At 42.7% G+C, this 17,196-nt stretch overlaps 1 protein-coding gene across 3 annotated transcripts in view; it reads right to left on the bottom strand.

Annotated features, from left to right (window-relative positions):
• Positions 1 to 10,219, bottom strand: part of LOC135505155 (protein phosphatase 1B-like) — a 29,137-nt gene extending 18,918 nt beyond the window's left edge. For all 3 annotated transcript variants that reach the window (XM_064924288.1, XM_064924287.1, XM_064924286.1), the window contains exon 1: positions 9,855 to 10,219. The gene's annotated coding sequence lies outside the window, so the exon portion shown is untranslated. The remainder of the gene's footprint in view (positions 1 to 9,854) is intronic.
• Between the last annotated feature and the right edge of the window lie 6,977 nt (positions 10,220 to 17,196).

The raw sequence follows: 17,196 nt of genomic DNA, 5'->3' as shown, positions 1-17,196 counted from the left end.
CCTAAGTGTACGTAAACTTCCGACATCAACTGTACATTGCTCCCTCCACTAGTCACTCCATCCCTCTCTCCACCCACTAGCCCCTCCCTCCCAAAAACTAGCTACTCCATCCATCTCCCCCTCCACTAGCCCACCCATCCCTCCCTCTACTAGCCCCTCCTCCATCCATCCACCCATCCACATCCAACCACCCACTCCCTTGCATACATCCACCCACCCACCCACCCACGAGCCCCCCATCCATCCATCCATCCATCCCTCCACTAGCCCCTCCATCCATCCCTCCCTCCACTAGCCCCTCCATCCATCCCTCCCTCCACTAGACCATCCATCCATCCACTAGCTCCTCCCACTACCCCCATCCATCCCCTAAGCATCCATCCACTAGCCCCTCCCTCCATCCACTAGCCCCCCCATCCATCCAATAGCCCCCCCATCCATCCAATAGCCCCCCATCCATCCCCTATGCATCCATCCCTCCATCCACTAGCCCCATAACTCAATCACCTTTACCTCCTCATTTTTTGTGTGCTTTGTAGTCCACCAGCCACAGCCCACATTTCACCAGCCACTCACATTTTGCCCAAGCCAAGAAATCACATGCACATGGTTTTGTAATGCAAAAACAATTTCACAGTGTACTCTATCCCTTTTCCAGCAAGCAAGGTCCCCATCTTTCTGTCTATTGTATGAACCCACGCAGTACCCCACCCTGCTTTCACCACTGTAGCGTTGAGACTCTCTTCCAGCACTGACATACGCACAGAACTATGGAAAAAAAATCCAATACAACCGCTCCCAAATGCTGTGTGACCACCCACCAATGTGGCCAGTAAGAATAGACATTCTTAACATACATTCTAGCATTTTGCTGGTGTTGATTTCCCACTCCGTCAGTGTCTGTCTGTCATGTAAGGCAGCAATACTACTCTAAAAATAAAACAAACTCACTGTGCAGTTTAGGCTTCATTCAGCTACCTCAGTCCACACAATCTCGCAAAATGGGAGCAGTGTGTGTACTGTGTTACAGGTAGTTGCATAGCCCAGCCTGAAACGACAGGGAAACACCTTTCTTCGCACCCCCTTTATTATCCTGTGTCATTTAAGATGGACTGCCCCACACACACACACACACACACACACACACACACACACGTAACATAGGCATAGCTGTTATTGAGAGACATACACCCCACCCCCTCACTTGGACGAAAGCACACACACTCGACCATTCAACCCTCAGACCGAAACCAGATTTCCCACAGAGGCTTTTTTCTGCATTAGAAAAGTGATCAAAAGGGGTGGCAAAACATTTTCTGTGGAAATGTGAAGTTAAATCAGCGGACGTTACACAAGCTGCACGGCGATGAGCAAGATACAAGACTTCACTCTCACAGTCAAACACAGCCATGCACATGCGCCGATACTTCGCTTCACACACACTTACAATGTAGGGATCCAGGGGACCAAGACAGCGGAGAAGATTAGCCTCGCACTCCAACGCTCTTAGTTGTTGCTGAAATGTACCCACTATGCGGTTTACTTTGCGCCTCTACGTCATATCGCCGAGTCCACCTTTAATACGACTAAAACCAGATATAAACCATGGAGGAAAGATAATGAACCTATAACTTGTTGTTGATTAAAGCGCCAAGATAAAAACAAAACGAGGGGGGGGGGACATTTCTGTTTAGGCCCCATTGATTTTTGTTATGTTTGAGTCACTCAGAATAAGAAAATGGCATGAACCATGACAAAATGTGTAGAATTGTAGGACATTTGCTTTAAAAACGGCAACATTTGGTCTCTGCGGCCAAGAGGGGCTCAAAAATGTACCGACGGTGACCACGCCATTGGCCAAGCCCACTGGCCCCGTCACGCCCACCACCTAAGCCCCATTTTGATCCTGAAAAATCCCTGACATGGCTGCCAAGAGGCACTGACTCTGCAGAGGGAATGAACTCTGAGTTCAGCTATGTGGTCACACACACAAATATACTTTAAACTGTTCACAGATCCATTTAGAATCTTCCAATACACTGCTTCTTGTCTATAGGCTCCACTCACGTATTCACCCAGTCAACACACCCACCAAACCACATTCTGGGTTTGAGTCATTCTGGCCAACACCCAGACACACCCATCTCATGGCATATAATGTACACACACAACCTTCTGCAGACAGTGCTCATCTTTCCCTGATCAGACCCCTCTGGCCTCAAGCCCAGCCATGGTGTGAGAGTTAGCATCTCAACTTTAGGACCTCATCTGCTGTTCACCCAGTCCATACTAACTGGACCCATCTCGTATCAACTCTGCCTCACCTGGTTCTAGACCCTACACACTAGGGAAGGTTAATCGAATATCAACTCTGCCTCACCTGGTTCTAGACCCTACACACTAGGGAAGGTTAATGAGATATCAACTCTGCCTCACCTGGTTCTAGACCCTACACACTAGGGAAGGTTAATGAGATATCAACTCTGCCTAACCTGGTTCTAGACCCTACACACTAGGGAAGGTTAATGAGATATCAACTCTGCCTAACCTGGTTCTAGACCCTACACACTAGGGAAGGTTAATCAAATATCAACTCTGCCTAACCTGGTTCTAGACCCTACACACTAGGGAAGGTTAATCGAATATCAACTCTGCCTAACCTGGTTCTAGACCCTACACACTAGGGAAGGTTAATCGGCCTCACCTGGTTCTAGACCCTACACACTAGGGAAGGTTAATCAGATATCAACTCTGCCTAACCTGGTTCTAGACCCTACACACTAGGGAAGGTTAATCGAATATCAACTCTGCCTAACCTGGTTCTAGACCCTACACACTAGGGAAGGTTAATCAGATATCAACTCTGCCTAACCTGGTTCTAGACCCTACACACTAGGGAAGGTTAATCAGATATCAACTCTGCCTACCTGGTTCTAGACCCTACACACTAGGGAAGGTTAATCAGATATCAACTCTGCCTAACCTGGTTCTAGACCCTACACACTAGGGAAGGTTAATCAGATATCAACTCTGCCTAACCTGGTTCTAGACCCTACACACTAGGGAAGGTTAATCAGATATCAACTCTGCCTAACCTGGTTCTAGACCCTACACACTAGGGAAGGTTAATCAGATATCAACTCTGCCTAACCTGGTTCTAGACCCTACACACAAGGGAAGGTTAATCGAATATCAACTCTGCCTCACCTGGTTCTAGACCCTACACACTAGGGAAGGTTAATCAGATATCAACTCTGCCTAACCTGGTTCTAGACCCTACACACTAGGGAAGGTTAATCAGATATCAACTCTGCCTAACCTGGTTCTAGACCCTACACACTAGGGAAGGTTAATCAGATATCAGGATATACGAAAGGACGTTAGTGTTCGATGACTTGATGTGTTCAGTTTGAGAAAAAAATGGTATGCCTATTTTAACAATGAAAAAGCCTTGTCTAAATGTAATTATACTTGACATTGGCATGACATTTGAGATTCTTAATTTTACTTATAAAACAAACTTTTGAATATAGTGTTTCCAGAGGTGCGCTATGCATACAGCCCTCCAGGCTACCCTGACAGTATGCCATTTTTCCCATTCCAAATAGCAATTACATGTCTTTTGGAAACTCACCTGTAACAGAGCAATGTAGAACAGCCACCATAAAACCACTTTGTAACAGAATCAGGTCTATCAGGGCGAAAATCAGACTTCTCTTTCGCTGATGACAACTTGACGAAGGAAAGCACACTGTCCGCCACGTGTGTCATTCTGACTGTTTTTTTTTTTTTTAGAATGACAATTCCCATCTTAGTATATAATTTTTTTGCATAGAAAGTCTTGGGTGGACCACCTAAGTGTTTATTCGGGCTGCCTATGTCCAAACAGTAAAAAAAAAATAATCCATTATTCGGGGTGAAAAAAAAAAGATTGTGAAAACTTAGACTTAAAACAAGGGAGAATCTAAAACTCTAAAATGTATGCATTTGAGTATTTTTGTCATTGATTTTGTTATAATTTAACCTTTAACTACGCAACTCAGTTAAGAACAAATCCTTATTTATAATGACGGCCTCGCCCGGGCAAACCTTAACGATGGTGGGCCAATTGTGTGCCGCCGCCCTATGAGACTCCCAATCACCGAATTGCACGAAATGTGCTTTAAAACAGCAAAATGTCACTGTGGACAACAGGAGAGCCTGTACATTTTTGGGTCGACAGCCTCAACATTGGCCACGACCCTTGACACACCCTGCTGACAGCAGGAATGTCCACGAGAGTTGTTGCCAGAGATTGTAATGTTAATTTCTCTACCATAAGCCACCTCTAATGTCGTTTTAGAGAATTTGGAAGTACATCCAACCGGCCTCACAACCGCAGACCACGTGTAATCACGCCAGCCTGGGACCTCCACATCCGGATTCTTCACCTGCGAGATGGTCTGAGACGAGCCACCCAGACAGCTGATGAAACTGGGTTTGCAAAACTGAAGAATCTTTGCACAAACTCCCAGAAACAGTCTCACCGGGGTCTTCACCAGACTGTAGTACTGCATCGTAACAGAGTTCGGCATCGTAACAGAGTTCAGTGGGAAAATGCTCACTGGCACGCTGGAGAAGTGACAGACGTGTGGGTGAGCGGTTTGCTGATGTCAACGGTGTGAGCAGAGTGGTGGCGGCCGGGGTGGGCAGGCAAAAGCTACAGACAACCAACACATTTGATCTATGGCATCTTGAATGCAGAGATACCGTGACAAGATCCCGAGGCCCATTATCGTGCCAGTCATCTGCCACTGTCACCTCATGTTTCAGCATGATAACGCACAGCCCCATGTCACAAGGATTTGTACACAATTCCTGGAAGGTGAAAATGGCCTGCTTACTCAGATATACCACCCATTGAGCATGTTTGGGATGCTCTGGATGGACTTGTATGACAGCGTGTCGCAGTTCCCGCCAATATCATGCAACTTCCCACAGCCATTGAAGAGTGGGACAACATTCCACAGGCCAAAATCTAGTCTGATCAACTCGATGCGAAGGAGATGTGTCGCGCTGCATGAGGTAAATTTTATTTTACCTTTATTTAATTAGGCAAGTCAGTTAAGAACAAATTCTTATTGTCAATTACGGCCTAGGAACAGTGGGTTAACTGCCTGTTCTGGGGCAGAATGACAGATTTGTACCTTGTCAGCTCGGGGATATGAACTTGCAACCTTTCGGTTACTAGTCCAACGCTCTAACTACTAGGCTACCCTGCCGCCCCAGAGATACCATAAATGGTCACACCAGATACTGACTGGTTTTCTGATCCATGGCCCCACCTTTTTTAAGGTGTCCGTGACCAAATGTATTCCCAGTCATGTGGAATCCATAGATTTGGGCCTAATGATTGATTTCCCCATATGAACTGTAACTCTGTAAAATCCATGTAATTGTTGCATGTTGCATTTATATTTTTATTCAGTATACATTGAACCGTCGTGCTTATCGGTTTAATTGCATAATAAGTGGAATTAAATTGCTGTGTGTGTATTCATTAGTCATCATGTAGCCTGGTGGTTAGAGCATTGGACCAGTAACCGAAAGGTTGCTAGAACAAATCACTAAGCTGACAAGGTAAAAATCTGTTGTTCTGCCCCTGAACAAGGAAGTTAACCCACTGTTCCTCGGTCATCATTGTAAATAAGAATGTTCTTAACTGACTTGCATAGTTAAAAAGGTAAAAATAAAAATGACTTATACAACTATAACACACGCACATCATACACAGCCCCCTTTTGTGCAGGATTTCTCCTGCAGCTGATTGGCTGCTGGACTAAAACCTGCTTTTACAAGCCCATTTATTGAGCAACAATTGTAAAATGCAAACATGTTTAAAAACAGTTGTGTTGCATGATTCAAAATAACTACTATTTTCATTTCTCAACTGGAAGGCTAATTGAAGCGCACCTCCCATTCACCATTCAAGTGCTGTCAACAGGCTCTCGGCGCCTCACATCACTTTGCAAAAGCCTACTTAATGATCTGAAACCTGAATGTTTTAATACATATTACGAGGCATGTCTTACCTTGCTTCAAATTAGGCAAATACGACCATGGAAACACGGAGGCAATTATTTTATAAGGACTTCATAGTCGGCGTGTGAGTTTCAAGTTCGGGGAAGCTTACAATTTATCCTACCATGTGTACTGATCTGAATGCCAGTTATCATATTCTATATGTACATTTTCATGGAACAGTTATTTCATTAATAACTTATTTCAAGATAATTGTCATGTGGTTAATACACCGTGATCACCAGCCTCTGCCATATGGACACATTGATACACCGTGATCACCAGCCTCTGCCATATGGACACATTGATACACCGTGATCACCAGCCTCTGCCATATGGACACATTGATACACCGTGATCTATTGGCGTCGAAAACGAGCGCATGAAACTCAGCCTATAGGCCAAAAACTTCCATTGTCAACTAGGTCAATACACAACGCCGACAAAAAGTAGAAAAAATCAATTCAAGTTCTTCCAAATGTAATTAATCTCAACTCCGCCTGTCTGCCTCACTTTCTATGTCTTGAGCTGCTCTTTTTTTTTTTATCAATTCCCAATTACATACGTTTACTACCAGTGACAAATGTAATGTGGAATTGATCAAAATAATAAACAAAAGGGCAAAGAATTCACATAACAAAACGATGAATGTGCAAGATTTGACAGGAGACAGCTGAGCCATTCTGGTGAGAAACGTGCCTATATCTTCGCCACACCCCTCTCCTCATCTCAATTTTTAATTATACTCAAGACACATCTTCACACATATTTCAGATGTTTTCCACTTATGGCTGCAACTCAATAATCAGCAAGGCCTATTGCCACGTGCTCTGGCCAAATTACACAATTCCCAAATAGGCATAGTTTTACAAGCTTGTGATTTTAAACAATCCACAGCTACAGTGGGGCAAAAAAGTATTTGGTCAGCCACCAATTGTGCAAGTTCTCCCACTTAAAAAGATGAGAGGCCTGTAATCTTCATCATAGGTACACTTCAACTATGACAGACGAAATGAGAAGAAAAGAAATCCTGAAAATCACATCGTAGGATTTTTTATGAATTTATTTGCAAATTATGGTGGAAAATAATGATTACACATTTTTTTTAAACACAATATGTCCGCCTTTGTACGTATACGCAGTATGGGCACACCTACTCATTCAAGGGATTTTCTTTTTTACACTTGGTAGAAAAATAGAGAAGAAATAAAAACTATGAAATAACATATGGAATAATGTAGTAGCCAAAAAGTAATATACAAATATATTTTATATTTCAGATTCTTCAAATAGCCACCCTTTGCCTTGATGACAACGTTGCACACTCTTGGCATTCTCTCAACCAGCTTCATGAGATAGTCACCTGGAATGCATTTCAATAAACAGGTGTGCCTTGTTAAAAGTAAATGTGTTAAATGTCTTTCCTCAATGTGTTTGAGTCAATCAGTTCTGTTGTGACATGGTCGGTGTGGTATACAGAAGATAGCCCTATTTGGTAAAAGACCAAGTCCATATTATGGCAAGGACAGCTTAAATAAGCAAACAGATATGAAGGTCAGTCAATCTGAAAAATACCTAGAATTTCAAAAGTTTCTCCAACTGCTATAATGAAACTGGCTCTCATGAGGACCACGACGGGAAAGGAAGACCCAGAGGTACCTCTGCTACAGAGCATAAGTTCATTAGAGTTATTTGCACCTCAGATTGCAGCCCAAATAAATGCTTCAAAGTTCAAGTAACAGACACATCAAGATCAACAGTTCAGAATAGACTGCTTGAAATCAGGCCTTCATGGTCAAAATGCTGCAAAGAAACCACTACTAAAGGACACCAGTAAAAAGAAGGGACTTGCCAAGAAACACAAGCAATGGACATTAGACTGGTGGAAATCTGTCCTTTGGTCTGATGAGTCCAACCGCGGTGTCTTTGTGAGACAGAGTAGGTGAACGAATGATCTCCACATGTGGTTCCCACCGTGAAGCATGGAGAAGGTGTGATGGTGCTTTGCTGGTAACACTGTCAGTGATTTATAGGACAATGACCCAACAAACCTCCAGGCTGTGTAAGGTATATTTGACCAAGAAGGAGAGGGATGGAGTGCTGCATCAGATGACCTGGCCTCCACAATCACTCGGCTTCAACCCAATTGAGATGGTTTGGGATGATTTGGACCTCAGAGTGAAGGGAAAGCAGGAAACAAGTGCTCAGCATATGTGGGAACTCCTTCAAGACTGGTTGAGAGATTTCCAAGACTGTGCAAAGCTGTCATCAAGGCAAAGGCTACTTTGAAGAATCTCCCTGGAATTAATAGGTGTATCCAAACTGTTGACTGGTTCATCTTACTCAGAATGGGTGGAAACCTATCCAGTCCAATTAGATCTACAGCCCAGCACCAACACACCTGATACAGCTAACCGAGATCTTGATGGGAGTTGATTAGTGGAACCAATCATGTCTGTTAGTGCTGGTCTGGAACTAATACCTGCACCTCTCCAGGACCAGGTGAGAAGATAAGTGTCTGTTCAGAGTCTAACATTTTGGTTTCAGAACATTTAGAGTTACATTCGGCCTGAACATGACCCTGTACTGAACCTTTCATCCTCTCACTCCATTTCCCTGCCTTGTCTCTTCTCGCTATATTCTACATCTTAGTTTCAGTAGTGATAAAGATAGGGCTGTGTCAATGCTAAACGTCTGTCCAAGTTAACATAACACTCATCCATCCTAGAGTCACTGCATATTTCTTGTGTTTTTATCTTATTTAACTCTGCATCATTAGGAAAGAGCTTGTAAGTAAGCATTTCACTGTAAGGTCTACACCTATTGTATTCAGTGCATGTGACAAATACATTTTTATTTGAATCACTACTCTGTATATCTTTATACCTGAAGAATAGATAGGGGGTCAGAGTCTAGGTGACCTTACACAATCTGGGTCAGCAGGTGACAGACCTCGCCCACTGCCCCTGTCAAGGGTCACCCCAGAATGCCACACACACCCCACCTGGCCCACTGCTACACCGACGCCAAACCACAGAGGCCCTGCTCTAACTGTGCAGTAGCAGGGGTTTGTAGCATGGTGAATGGACCAGTCCTGGGTTAAGATTCTACCATGGATGGGTGAAACTATAAAGCTACATTTATGGTAGTATTCTAAATCACCCAGACTGGCCATCACAGACCACTAGCATTGGTTTAGTTAACTAGTTGGATAGTTATCTAAATGTAGTCAATGGTTAACGTCAGTTAGCCAAATGCCAGTCTGTGTCTTGAGTTTAAAAAAATATGCGATGCTAATTTAACGCAGTTGAGGAGAAAGCGCAGCAAAATGTGAAGTGGGGGAGGCGATTATATAATTAACTGTGCTAATAATATTACATTTGATCCGATTAGGTTAAACGCGTTAAACACAACTGCCAACAAACCAAACGATACAGTTAACTGGCAAGGTGTCACCTTAAAAATAGGTGGCTAACGTTAGTTAGCTAACTAGCTAGCTAAATTGTTGGCAAAACAATGACATTTCCCAGCCCACGCACAGAATTGGAATACAATTGATGCACCTTTTAGACGACGTTGACAGTCAACCGCGCGTAGCCAAAAGCAGCTAACTTGCTAGCTAATGTTAGCTGCTACCCAAACTAACGTTACACAACAGCATGCGAGAATCAATAGAGTAGCTATCTATGCGATAACGTCAGATAGCATAATGCTAATAGGCCATGCTAGGCTAACGTTAGCAAGCTAACCAACAACGATTGCTCCACCAGCTAAACCTCTTCACTTATACTTACGTTTCCAACTGTAAAACGAATGTAGATGTTTTTGAGGTCCCTGTGTAGTGGGTATTTTCGTGGTGATGTGTCGAGCTAGCTGACGTTCTTGTTTTGTTTCCTTATTTGACAAAACAAAATCGGCGAGTTTGGCCTCAGATGAGTGGCGATAATTCCTTTCTCGGCGGTTCCCTGTTCGGATGGCGTAGGTTTTTACGCATGTTTGACACTAACTAAGTTTGTCACATCAAGCGAAAAAATAAAAATATTCTGTACGTTTCTACACAAATATGGGCAGTCAGTAATAGTTAGCTAGCTATAATAGACAACACAGACGAATCTCGCACTTTCGTCCTTTGGGTGCTGAACAAGAGGAGGTGCTATTTTCGTTATTCGTTCGCTGATTGGTCAAAAATTCTCGAGGACGCTAACATTGATTTGTTGAAATCACTCTCAATCAGTTCTGCCCCCCCGTTCAAATCTGCCGTTTCATTGGTTGTTGTGTGTTCCTCAAACATTCTGACGTTTCGCAAAGTTGCGCTCGTTTTCCCCGATGGCGTGTCCTGAGATCCGCAGATGAGTTGAGGGGTCAGTTACAACAAAACATGAGTTTTTAGTTTGACGAGAATAACAAATGTATAATAAAAAAAAACACACAACTCCACACTACAAATTTTCCAGTGTTAAAAAAACAACTAAATTAAAACTGAGAGTGTTAAATCAACACAGAAAGTGTGGAGTCTGTGGACCCATAGATACCGGGACAGTGTTAAATGAACAAACTGCTTAGTGTAAAGCCTTATTCAAATACTTCCCAGAATGCCTTGCCTTTGTGGACCCAAGAAGAGTAGCTGTTGCATGTGCAGCAGCTAATGGGATCCTAGTAAACTAAATTTCCCGGCATTTGGAGTAAATTGTAGTTACCATGGGTTCCACTAGACAGCACAGCCACAAAGTCAAACTTGCATATGTCATAAAAAAAAATGAAAACAAAAACGAGGTTAGTGTTAAGCATAAGGTTAGAAGCGTGGTTAAGGTTAGGGTTAACACTAGGGTTAGGTTTAAAATCACATTTTAAGAAGATTCAAGAATATTGTAGAATATTTTAAGAAGAACTGTAGAAATAGGTGGGGGGTGTTTATGGCTTTGTGTCTGTGGTAGTTAGTGACGACCACTTACTCTATTTGTTAGTGACCGAGCCATGGTTATTACATTAATTCATTTTCAGTTCTATGAACTTAACCAAGTGATATCCCAAGCGAAAATGTCATCATATGTTTAAGACAATAACATCTGTATTTCATGAGGCCTTATTTTGAGGGCCTAGTTTTTATTTGTGTATTTAACTCATCAAGTCTGTTATGAACTAATTATTATTTACAATGACAGCCTACCCCAGCAATTGTGCACCATCCTATGGGACTCCCAAACACAGCCAGTTGAGATACAGCCTGGAATTGAACCAGGGAATCAAACTAGGGATTTTAGTGAGTACTGAGATGCAGTGCCTTAGACCACTGCGCCATTCTAATCCAGAGGCCTGAAACGCATAAATATCACCTTGAACCAAAACCACACCCATCATTATTATATTTCCCAGCATGCTCTATTGCAGGTAGATTTTTTTGAATTGTTTGTTTCAATATCTATCTAATATCTAATTAATCTTACGCTACTCAAATATAAATTACAACAATTTTCTAAACTAATTCAATATGTTACTTGGGATTTATTTTACTGAAATGTTTGTTCCTGTTCAGATGGTTTAGGTCTCATCACGGAATCTTGAGCCCGGAGAGGGTTTGAATATGGAGGATGAGGCAGGAGGTTGATACGCGTCAAATACAAAAGTGGAAATTCGTAGCTTGTAAGAAAGCAGAAAAGTTGAAGAAACAAGAAAAACCTGTCATAAGAGAAGTTATTGAGAAAGAGAAGCAAAAAAAAACGAAATTGCGCTACAGCAGTTCGGATGTTGAAACTGACAAGAGGAAGGTGGTGGCAGGGTGGAGGGAACAAGGAAAAAACCTGGGCAAATCAAATGTATTTATAAAGCCCTTTTTACATCAGTAGATGTCTCAAAGTGCTTATTCAGAAAGAGATGTTGGGTGTCAAGTACAACAATAGAAATCCGTACTTGAGTAGCTCAGAGAATTAATCTGATGATAGTGACATAAAGTTTGAAGGAGTTGAAGAGAGAGAGGTTGACATTTTTTTATGGAGGAACAAATTCGGATTCGGAGCAGCAAGGTGTGGAGGTTGATATGTCTGTCAAGAGTGGGAAGAAACAAAAGGATGGCAAAGATGATTTTGGCCCAGTGGGAGTGAGATTCTGGGGAGAAAATGTATCCTTGCCTTCTGACTGGTCCATATCTGGTGTCCTGTTGGGTGGAGAAGAGGTTTGGGGACTGTTGAGTCGGTGAAAGTACCTCGAAGTGGACTCAGTATTATACACTGCTCAAAAAAATAAAGGGAACACTAAAATAACACATCCTAGATCTGAATGAATGAAATATTCTTATTAAATACTTTTTTTTATTTACATAGTTGAATGTGATGACAACAAAATCACACAAAAATGATCAATGGAAATCAAATTTATCAACCCATGGAGGTCTGGATTTGGAGTCACACTCAAAATTAAAGTGGAAAACCACATTACAGGCTGATCCAACTTTGATGTAATGTCCTTAAAACAAGTTAAATGAGGCTCAGTAGTGTGTGTGGCCTCGACGTGCCTGTATGACCTCCCTACAACGCCTGGGCATGCTCCTGATGAGGTGGCGGATGGTCTCCTGAGGGATTTCCTCCCAGGCCTGGACTAAAGCATCCGCCAACTCCTGGACAGTCTGTAGTGCAATGTGGCATTGGTGGATGGTGCGAGACAAGATGTACCAGATGTGCTCAATTGGATTCAGGTCTGGGGAACGGGCGGGCCAGTCCCTAGCATCAATGCCTTCCACTTGCAGGAACTGCTGACTCACTCCAGCCACATGAGGTCTAGCATTGTCTTGCATTGGGAGGAACCCAGGGCCAACCGTACCAGCATATGGTCTCACAAGGGGTTTGAGGATCTCATCTCGGTACCTAATGGCAGTCAAGCTACCTCTGGCGAGCACATGGAGGGCTGTGCGGCCCCCCAAATAAATGCCACACCACACCATGGCTGATCCACCAACAAACCGGTCATGCTGGAGGATGTTGCAGGCAGCAGAATGTTCTCCACGGCGTCTCCAGACTCTGCCACGTCTGTCACAAGTGCTCAGTGTGAACCAGCTTTCATCTGTGAAGAGCACAGGGCGCCAGTGGCGAATTTGCCAATCTTGTTATTCTCTGGCAAATGCCAAACGTCCTGCACGGTGTTGGGCTGTAAGCAAGACCACCACCTGTGGACGTCGGGCCCTCATACCACCCTCATGGAGTCTGTTTCTGACCGTTTGAGCAGACACATGCACATTTGTGGCCTGCTGGAAGTCATTTTGCAGGGCTCTGGCAGTGCTCCTCCTTGCACAAAGACGGAGGTAGCGGTCCTGCTGCTGGGTTGTTGCCCTCCTACGGCCTCCTCCACGTCTCCTGATGTACTGGCCTGTCTCCTGGTAGTGCCTCCATGCTCTGGAAACTACGCTGACAGACACAGCAAACCTTCTTGCCACAGCTCGCATTGATGTGCCATCCTGGATGAGCTGCACTACCTGAGCCACTTGTGTGGGTTGTAGACTCCGTCTCATGCTACCACTAGAGTGAAAGCACCGCCAGCATTCAAAAGTGACCAAAACATCAGCCAGGAAGCATAGGAACTGAGAAGTGGTCTGTGGTCACCACCTGCAGAACCACTCCTTTATTGGGGGTGTCTTGCTAATTGCCTATAATTGTCAATCCATGTTGCTTCCTTAGTGGACAGTTTGATTTCACAGAAGTGTGATTGACTTGGAGTTACATTGTGTTGTTTAAGTGTTCCCTTTATTTTTTTTTGAGCAGTGGATTTTGCATTCCTTCCATCCAGAGAGAGCGGGCGCTCCTTAACTGTGACTTGCTTTGCTCTCCGGAGCAGGGCACCTTTGAAGGGAATGATAACTGGGGTGATGTTAAGTGCTGGAGAGGATCAACCGAAATTGATGATTTTGTTACGTTACAGCCTAATTTAAAACTTTTTTCTTTTACATTTATTTAACTTGGCAAGTCAGTTCACTGACTTATGGTACTTATGGTATTTGGCACATGTGACAAATAACATTTGATTTGAAGGACTTATTTACAATTACCCTAATTTCAGGAAAGTTATCATAATTTTGCAGCCCTACCTGTAAATCACATTATGCTGAGGAGACTACCGAATGCGTTTAAACTGGAACCTTTATTCAGTAACTGGTGCAAAAATTCAAACTAACTGATTGAATTAGTTTATACAACTGTATGTTATTTATATTTGTGTAGCATAAGATTAATCTATCAATCAATGCACAAACATAGATATTAAAACAAACATTTCAAAAAATCAACCTTCAGTATAGCATGCTGGGAAATATGACAATGATGGCCGTGATTTTGGTTCAGCGTGATGTGTCTGAGTTTTAGTCCCCTGTATTAAGGTAAAACGAGGCCTTATGAAATACTTATGGTACTGTGTTAAATATACATGTTTTATGATAAGATGTTTTCTTAGGATCTCACTTTGTGAACTCCATAGGACTGAAAATGGATGAAGGCAATAACCATGTGTCTGTCACCAGTGGAGGCTGGTGGGATGAGCTATAGGAGGAGGGGCTCATTGTAATGTCTGGAATGGAATATATGGAATGGTATCAAACATATAAAACCAACTCCAATATCTTCTCTCGCCAGCTTCCTCTGTCCATCACTAACAAAAAAAGTCATGGCTGGTAAACTCTACAATTTATGTGAAAGGCAAGGCACTCTGGGAAATATTTAAATAAGGCCTTACTCTAAGCAGTGTGTTAATTTAACACTGTTCCGATGTCTATATGGGTCCACAGACAACACTTTCAGTGTTGATTTAATACTCTGTGTTAATGTTGTTTTTTTAACACAGGAGAATTTGCTGTGTACCCTAAACCTAACCCCTAAGCTTAAAATAGCCTTTATCCTCATGGGGATGTGAGAAATGTCCCCACAAGGCAGAATTTTCCTTGTCTTACTATCCTTGTGGGGACTTTTGGGGATTTTAGGTCCCCACAAGGACAGAAGAACCAACCCACACACACAAATCAAATCAAACTTTATTTGTCACATGCACCGAATACAACAAGTGTAGACTTTACCATGAAATGCTGACTTACAAGCCCTTAACCATCAGTGCAGTTCAAGAAGAGTTAAGAAAATATTTACCAAATAAACTAAAGTAAAAAATAAAAAGTGACACAATAACATAACAATAAAGGGGCTATATACAGAGGGTACCGGTACCAAGTCAGTGTGCGGGGGTGCAGGTTAGTTGAGGTAATTTGTACATGTAGGTCGGGGTGAAGTGTACCAAACAAATGGAGGGGGGGGGGGGGTCAATGTAGTAATTGTTAAGCAGTTAACAGAAGCTGTTAAGGAGCCTTTTGGTCCTAGACTTGGCGCTCCGGTACCACTTGCCGTGTGGTAGCAGAGAAAACAGTCTATGACTTCGGTGACTGGAGTCTCTGACAATTTTATGGTCTTTCCTCTGACACTACCTAGTATATAGGTCCGTCCTGGATGGCAGGAAGCTTGGTCCCAGTAATGAACTGGGCCATACGCACTACCCTCTGTAGCGCCTTACGGTCAGATGCCGAGCAGTTGCCATACCAGGCGGTGATGCAACCAGGATGTTCTCGATGGTGCAGCTGTATGATAGGCAGTGCAGATAGACAGTCTGAGGTCTTTAGGATTAATATCAGAGATTAACCCCTCTGTGTAAGACTCAGGGGAGCTTGTTGTCATGTAGTGTGTCTTGGTGTTTTCCGGCAGGATTAATATCAGTGTTATTATGAACAACTCATCAGATACCACAGCAGCTTTTGCCGAGGCCAACAAGCATTGTGACACACAGCCACCGGCCAGTGTGGAGTGGGTATTTCATTTGCTGAAATGTAGGATTATCATTGATAGAATTCAATCATTCTTCTCTGATCTCAGGATGTTCAATATCAGTTTACCCCCCCCAAACAGACACAGACAAACGCACACAAGCTCCGGGTCAGCTGTGGGGTTAGGGGTGTGTGTGTGTGTGTGTATGTCTGTACAGTGCATTCGGAAAGTATTCAGACTCATTTTGTAACGTTACGTCCTTATTCTAAATTGGATTAAATAGTTTTTTTCCCCCTCGTCAATCTCCACACAATACCCCATAATGACAAAGAAAAAACTGAAATATCACTTTTAAATAAGTATTCTGACCTTTTACAAGGACTCTGTTAAACCACCTTTAGCAGCAATTACATCCTCGAGTTTTCTTGTGAATGACGATACAAGCTTGGTAAACCTGTATTTGGGGAGTTTCTCCCACTCGGCAGATCCTCTCAAGCTCTGTCAGGTTGGATGGGGAGCGTTGCTGCACAGCTATGTTGAGGTCTCTCTAGAGATGTTCAATCGGGTTCAAGTTTGGGCTCTGGCTGGGCCACTGAAGGACATTGTCCAGAAGCCGTTCCTGTGTTTTCTTGATTCTAGAAACATCTCAAGATGATCAATGGAAACAAGATGCACCTGAGCTCAATTTCGAGTCTCATAGCAAAGGGTCTGAAATCTTGTGTAAATAAGGTATTTCTGTTTTTTATTTTTAATATATTTGTAAACATTTGTAAAAACCTGTTTTTGCTTTGTCATTATGGGGTATTGTGTGTAGACTGCTGAGGAAAAGGTTTTATTTAATCCATTTTAGAGTAAGGCTGTAACGTAACAAAATGTGGAAAAATTTGAGGGGTCTGAATACTTCCCGATGGCACCGTATGTATTTATGTATGTAAGTACAGTACCAGGCAAACGTTTTAGAACACCTACTCATTCAAGATAATTTCTTTATTTTTACTATTTTCTACATTGTTGAATGAATAGTGAGGACATGCCAAGATTGTGCAAAGCTGTCATCAAGGCAAAGGATGGCTACTTGGAAGAAAGTCAAATATAAAATATATTTGTTAACACTTTTTTTGGTTACTACATGATTCCATATGTGTTATTTCATAGTTTTGATGTCTTCACTATTATTCTACACTGTAGAAAATAGTACTGATAAAGAAAACCCCTTGAATGAGCAGGTGTGTCCTAACTTTTGACTGGTACTGTATGTATGAGAGAAACAAGGGGTCAGGCAGAGGCTGTGTTGCGCTGCACCCTATAGGGGATTTAGAGTCTTATAGCAGCGGCTCAGAATCCTAAATTAAAA

Source organism: Oncorhynchus masou, chromosome 18 (assembly GCF_036934945.1).
Source record: "Oncorhynchus masou masou isolate Uvic2021 chromosome 18, UVic_Omas_1.1, whole genome shotgun sequence".
Lineage (NCBI taxonomy): Eukaryota > Metazoa > Chordata > Actinopteri > Salmoniformes > Salmonidae > Oncorhynchus > Oncorhynchus masou.
Note: the sequence above shows the minus strand (reverse complement) of the source record. Positions and strands in the feature narration are given on the sequence as shown.